The 6,761-nt window shown below is 34.7% G+C and overlaps 1 long non-coding RNA gene across 1 annotated transcript; it reads right to left on the reverse strand.

Annotated features, from left to right (window-relative positions):
- Nucleotides 1-390: 390 nt before the first annotated feature.
- Nucleotides 391-6,093, reverse strand: LOC105179686 (uncharacterized). Its single transcript, XR_016067271.1, has 4 exons — nucleotides 5,602-6,093; nucleotides 4,387-4,438; nucleotides 824-3,403; nucleotides 391-701 (listed from the first exon to the last, which is right to left on the reverse strand). It is a non-coding gene; the product is annotated as an uncharacterized LOC105179686 (long non-coding RNA).
- Between the last annotated feature and the right edge of the window lie 668 nt (nucleotides 6,094-6,761).

Below are 6,761 nucleotides of genomic sequence, written 5' to 3' on the forward strand. Positions count from 1 at the left end.
ATGGAGCATACTTTTATAATTCAAAGTCGTAGGAAGATGAAAACAAGAGAACATACCATGAGGGCCCTTTGAATCATTAAATTATCGTATTGCACAAGAGTCACCTTATAAACCTCACATTCTTCTTGTTCCTTAGAGATGTCCTCTATGTAGATTCCAAAATAAATTGACATGTAGGGATAAAACAGAACGAGGGAGATCGATGATGATCATCAAAAGAAAAGCTGCCTCCACTACAATAAAACGGCCCAAATTGTCCATTAGCATATAAATATGATGTGTATCTACCTCAAAGCACATACAACATACAAATAATATGGGAGAGAAAAGCATCTAAAAATAAAAGCAAAAATGAGTGACATAAGGCTTGTTACCGAAATGCTCTAACAATCTTAGGGGCTCCATGCGGCTTCTAAGATATTTGGCCAGTAGCTGGTGCTTTTTTATCCATAATTTACATGTGGAACCTTCTTAAGTAACTCAACTCAAAAGGAGATCATTTTCTGTCTGATACAAGAAGAGGTTCACACATAAGAAGAAAAAAAAACAAACCTAGAACATAACACGATTGCTAAATCTATCATAACTGGAAGTGAGACACCATTGGAGGACAATTAATAGTGCACTACGTATTGAAGCTTGTTTGGCAAAACTCAACCGTTCAAGAGTAGAAATATCAGCAGCATCTCCACAATAAAATCCTAAAACAATAGATCGAATAAACAAAATAAGCACTTTAATTGTCAGATATTGAAATTAAATAACTTCTAGAGATAGATCAACATAAATATTGACAGGAATTAAGCCAGTAAAAGTGACTTACCAGGACTGAACCTCGAGTGATAAGCTTTTGGGGAGTGACAATAAATTCTCCAATACGTCACCCTACCAATGAACTATTGAATAGGTTTAACATAAGAACCCAGCAACACACAATTGTGTGGGACAAATGATAAAAATGATATGATAGAATACGAATAGTCACGTGCACCATGGAACACCAACACTAAGAAGCACTTCCTGCGACATCACCATGGTCTTCTCACCAAGTGTACAAATATAACTGAAATAAAATTATCTCATGAACTTCATTAGAAGAGTTAAAACAAAAATGGAAGACAAAAATGGAATCTGATTTTATATTCAATTGTTAGTTAACAATGATTCCCGACCTCATATACCTGGATAAACTGCATTCATGGGTCAGTAAAGTTAAAAAGTTATGATACTTCTCTATATCCAGCATGAAAGATTTCTTTAACTCTTATATTCAAGCACAACTTGTACATTTTCCTTCTAAGTTTTACAGTTGGGCTTGGGGATAACCCATGTAAGAAGCATCACCGCTGTATACTGATCTTGAACCTGCTGAGATGGCAATCTAAAAGAAATAATTCATAAAATTAAAGAGAACTATAATAATATAAAATTTAAATGTCGTTACAATAATTATTTTCAGTTATATTGATAAAATAATATTAAGGCAAAAATCTATCTCCTACTATCCAAAGATAATAGTCCCACAAGAAAAGGCATCTCTAAATAAATCATTTTTATACAGAAAAAATTTCATATAGCCACCAAGAAATAAATGTGATAATTTTTTCAATAAATCGAAAAAGAAAGAAAGGATTGTTGTAATGTCTTTAAAGTTATAGCTCCCCAGACAAAACGAAATATTATGTACACATAATCTTAAAACACAAATGCAGCAATACGTTATACAAATGCTAACTTATCATAACGAGGGTAAGAGGCCAATCACATCACCACACTTTGTTTTGCCAGGTAGAGAGCAGGACAATCAAGCTTCCACAAAATCTATAGGTTTCTAAATGTTATCATCCCCGATGCTAGCACAATACCCTTTATCTCCTTATATCTACCTAAGTAGGGACGGATTTCGCTTTTCTTTCTTTTCTTTGGGCCAATAATTATTTTTTTTCTTTTTTCTTCCCCTTGTATTTTGTCACGGCTCTTTTCTCCTTTTTTTTTCCTTCATTTTTGCCCGTGACTTGTGTTCTTTAGGCCGTCTTTCGGTCTTTTGACGCGAATGACAACACTTGTGGTGAAGGCACCCGGTTACTCAACCAAAAAACGTCGTATTCTGGCCTTTTGACGCGAATGACAACACTTGTGGTGAAAGCACCCGGTTATTCAACCAAAACACATTTTACCTAAAGTGCTTTGCATACTCATAGCTCCGGCCACCGTTTTACGTGAATAACAACATTTGTGATGAAGTTACCCAGTTACTAAGTGACCTAAACCAGCGGAGTAGATGTAATTTCATTTTTTTTTGCTATTCTTTCTTTTTTTTCCCAAGGGGAAGGGCCTTTGAATTTTTTTTCAAAATGATGCATGTCCCATGTTAGGGATATAAGGATCAATCGGGTAGGGTTTTAGCAAACAAATATGATGTCACAAGAATCCTAAGAGTTAGTAGAAGCGAAGACATTCCAACTCTCTTTCAAAGCAATTCAAAATACATGAAATTATGCCTCAACTACTCCACATTTAATCAAAGCAACAGTCACATAACGCTAGTGCACATTAATGTCTCAATCTTATGACTTCCTAAAATCACATTTATTTGTCAAATTACTAAGGGTAAACTAGAAAAATAATATAAATGAAAGTAGTTTGATAATAACTAGCAAAAGAAAAAAAAAAAAAAAAAAGAGAGTAGTTTGATAATAACTAACATCCGAACCCGAAAGATCCACAGAGAGTAGAGATGAACCTGTGAAGAGACAACGTCCATCCAATTGTCATTAAATCCTGGGTATTCTCCCAAATTAAGATCCTGCAACAAACAGAAAAGTGAGCTCATGAGACCAGCTGTTGTCTATCCTTTAGGCAGCCAAAGCAATTTGTGACCCATTTCTTCACTTAGCAAAGCTTCAAGTACAGAATCAGTTAGACATTGGGAACACACTAAATTGTCAAAAAATCTGTTGACTTATATCCCTTGGCAGCATGGAGAAGGTGCTATCTTTGTTTATGTCCTTCAACAAAAGAAAATCGCTTGTCAATACACTTAAAACAGTTTGGCTCTCCCTCTTATACAGTGAACTATAAACAGAGTAACCACGCCAAACATACTTGCCGAATTTTATATATACACATATCCATAAGAGATGGGCAACTTCGTTTCCCTTGACCAGCATCCATAGATGATCTAGAAAATGAGGTTCCAAGCCATTTTGAGCTTCCACTTTTAGTATGTCTACCTGAAACCCCTCTGTTCAGGTTATCCTTGTTTACTGGCTGGTCTCGCTTCCTGGAACAAGCTCCCCCCATTTTTTACTGTATTCTATTCTATTTACATTAAGAAAACTGCAGCAAATCCCAGCAGTTTTCAACTTATCACCAATGCTGGGGGTACAAATTCAGCATCACCCTGCAAAACATAAAGAAATCAGATGATTCATCATGATTCTAGATGGATTACGAGTAGGCATACAAGTCTCAGTCAAACTTTCCTCATCCTCTTTCAAGAAAGCGTCCAATTTTTCCATTAAATTATACATATGAAAACATATAGATGAGTTATTACATCCAAGACTTCCAATTACGACATGCCCACGGTACACTGGACAAGAGAAGAGACAAGTACATGACAAATATAGCGTAAAAGCATATTTAGTAAATACGGAAGAACATAAATTAGCAGCTTCTACGAAAGAAAAGTATAATCCTCGTCCCCGTAACACAAGATTAATATAATATCAACTTTTTAGCTATGGTTAACCACGTTGAAATATTTATCTTAGGTCATATTAGTTGCTAGAGCATCAAACTTTCCCTGAGTTCCGGAAAAAAGCTTCAACATAATTGACAAAAGGGAGCGCTATTCATAGGTTAACCATGGTAATGTCAAACCAATCCCAGCATTATGTAAAACCCGGTATATCGATGCTAACTATTAGAACTTGAAAGGAGTGGAGGAAACATCTTGTTAATTAATGAGGACTAAAAAGCACTGACTATAAAGAATGCTCTTCACACTTCAACAATGGAGATAACATGGCATAGCTTATGAATATTTATTTATTTTAAATGAAGCATCGTATAAGACAACCAAGATTAAACATTACATGCAAAAACTAATTCAAGTATGAACCAAGAACAACAGCAGAAATGGAGACTTGAATGCAAAAAAAAAGGCTTATTGCCTTCACCTTTAATCACGTTAGATTACTACACTATCTTTTACAGGAATGGGAATAGCATTTAATCACGCTAATGTAATAATAGTGGCAAACTACTTCACATGTAATAATACATAATCAACTAATGTGCACCAAATACGTCAAGAATATGTGCTTAAGTAGAAACCACTATCAAACGATATTATTTAAGAAAGCATTTTAAATTCGTTACCTGCATGCTTGTGGACTGGGAGTATTGGCCATTTCAAGCAAATGACCAATCTCTGAAACAACCATGAAAAACACAAAATATTAGTAAATTAGTTTTAGAAAACTCTATATTTTATAAATTAAGAATGTGCAAATTGTCATAAGAGCTCAGTTTCATAGCAAAGAAACAAGAAGTGAGAGGGAATACATTAAAAGTGGCAGATAAAGCAATGATAAGGCTAAGACAAGTTATGTCCTCGGTTAGGACTTCATGAAAACATTAACAACTGTCAATTAAATACGCGACTGTTAATTTAATTGTACAGGTGACCATAACATATTTTCCTTGTGAGTCATGACCACTACCAAAAGAACATACAAAACAATATCCACATATGTTCCAATATTAAAGTTTTGAACTATGCTGACAACAAGATGGAGTTAGTCATACATTAACAACCAATAAAGGGATCAAAAGAAACAGATCCGTGATAATGATAAAATACCTAGTTAGAAATGCATGCCTATTATTTTTCATTCAAGCCCATTCTGTTTCCTTGATTTGCCATAGAAATTCCATGACTAATGCATAATCAGGCTTTATTTGTAGATATATGCGGATGGCTGTAACTTAAAAAACCAGAAAGGTGAACCTCCTCTGCAGGTCCCAGTTTAAAATGGATGAAACCCAAAGAGAAAGAAGAATAGCCAAATTTTATCTAAGAACCGCATGATCTTCTTGGGGTGCATTTTTTTCGTTAAAACAAAAATCTGCATTCTCACTCCAATTCTTACATCCTAAAGTTCAATAAAAACCATAAAGAAGATAATTGAGAAACTTGAATTCAATCAAGAACATCCCTGAGTGGCGCAGCAGTTAATAAACAACTAAACCCTGCCTTGGCAGGCCAACCAAATTCTTGAAAGAAATCAACCAAGAAACGAACAACCCACCATCTTTTAGGAAAACCCTAAAGAAACTAAAAACTGGAGGGGGGGAAACGTGTTGTTCTCTAGACATTTTTTACCCAAGAAAAACAAGAGAACACTTCTAAAACTTGATTCTAGAAAAAACCAACCAAGAATTCAATCAAGAAGCCAAGAATTGAACTACTCTTCAACCCAATGATAAAACCAAAAGCGCAGTTTCCATACATTCAAAAGTGAAAAACTAACAAGTTTTCATCACCCAATATTTCAAGAAAAGTGGAAGGCTGAGAGCGTCAAAATGAATTACATTGGAACAGAAGACAAGAGGTCCCCATCACCCTCCGGAGTCATAAACCCAGATCATGAAACCACTTAACGGCCCCCTTGTTCACATCACCCTCCGCCGCCGCTGGTACTCAACCCTAACCCTTCCCTCCCTTTCTGCTGATCTTTCCCCCCTTATTCTTTCCTCTGTTTTTTTGGGTGAGAATCGGAACATGAATAGAGGAAATGGAAAATGAAGGGGTGAGGCTTAAAACGTGGGATTGTGGATGGACGGTGGTTTTGGGTAAAATGGCCGCAAAGAGGATGGTGATTTTTAGGGTTTTTTACCCGTGGATTTTTTCTGTTTTGGGATATCTTTAGTACAATTTCTTTCCAAAACTATGGCATCAAGATTCTGAGAAATCATCCATAAAAGGAAGAAGAAGAAGAAAAGGAATTCGCATTCGTCATCTTCATTCCGAAGTGAAGAGAGACAGACATTGAGAAATATGAGAGAGAGAAATGTTTGTGTTTCTTGGGTATGAAGATGATGATGACGACATGTACCACTTGTAATTCCCAAAGTTGCCATTAGCCCCCACCCCCACCCTTTCTTTTATTAATTTCTTTTTGTAAAATACACAAACTCTTTATATTAATTGCTAATGTAAATCAACCTCAATCACATATGCCATCAAATGTCTTGAAAAGATACCAGTTTATAAATTTAGGGTTTACCCAAAATTTATTATTATTTTATAAATAGCTTGTGTTCATAATCAATCTGCTAATCTGAATAATATTTTAATTTTAATGATAAATAGAGCTTCAAGATCAAAAATAAAAAAACGACTAATATATATATGGCACACTTAAATGTGTGTGCACTATTAATTTAAATTTAAAAAACTAATTATTATTTAAAAATATATTAATTAGATAAATAAAAAATATAAAATAAATATAATAAGAAGATTCTAAAGGAGAGAGAGTGAGAGAGAGAGAGAGAGAGAGAGAGAAAATAAAAATTGATGTAGAAGTTGACAGGAGAGAGAGAGGATAGAAAAAAATCTGTGAACGGTTTTTTTTTTTTTTTTTTCGTTCGAAATGTTTGAAAGTGACCAAATTAATGTGGACCGATTTTTGGAATAGTTGGCTATACATTCTTATAAATGCGTTACAAATATTTGGGAACAGGTCATG

This window comes from Sesamum indicum, linkage group LG9 (assembly GCF_026168435.1).
Source record: "Sesamum indicum cultivar Baizhima isolate 11 linkage group LG9, ASM2616843v1, whole genome shotgun sequence".
NCBI classification, from domain to species: Eukaryota; Viridiplantae; Streptophyta; class Magnoliopsida; order Lamiales; family Pedaliaceae; genus Sesamum; species Sesamum indicum.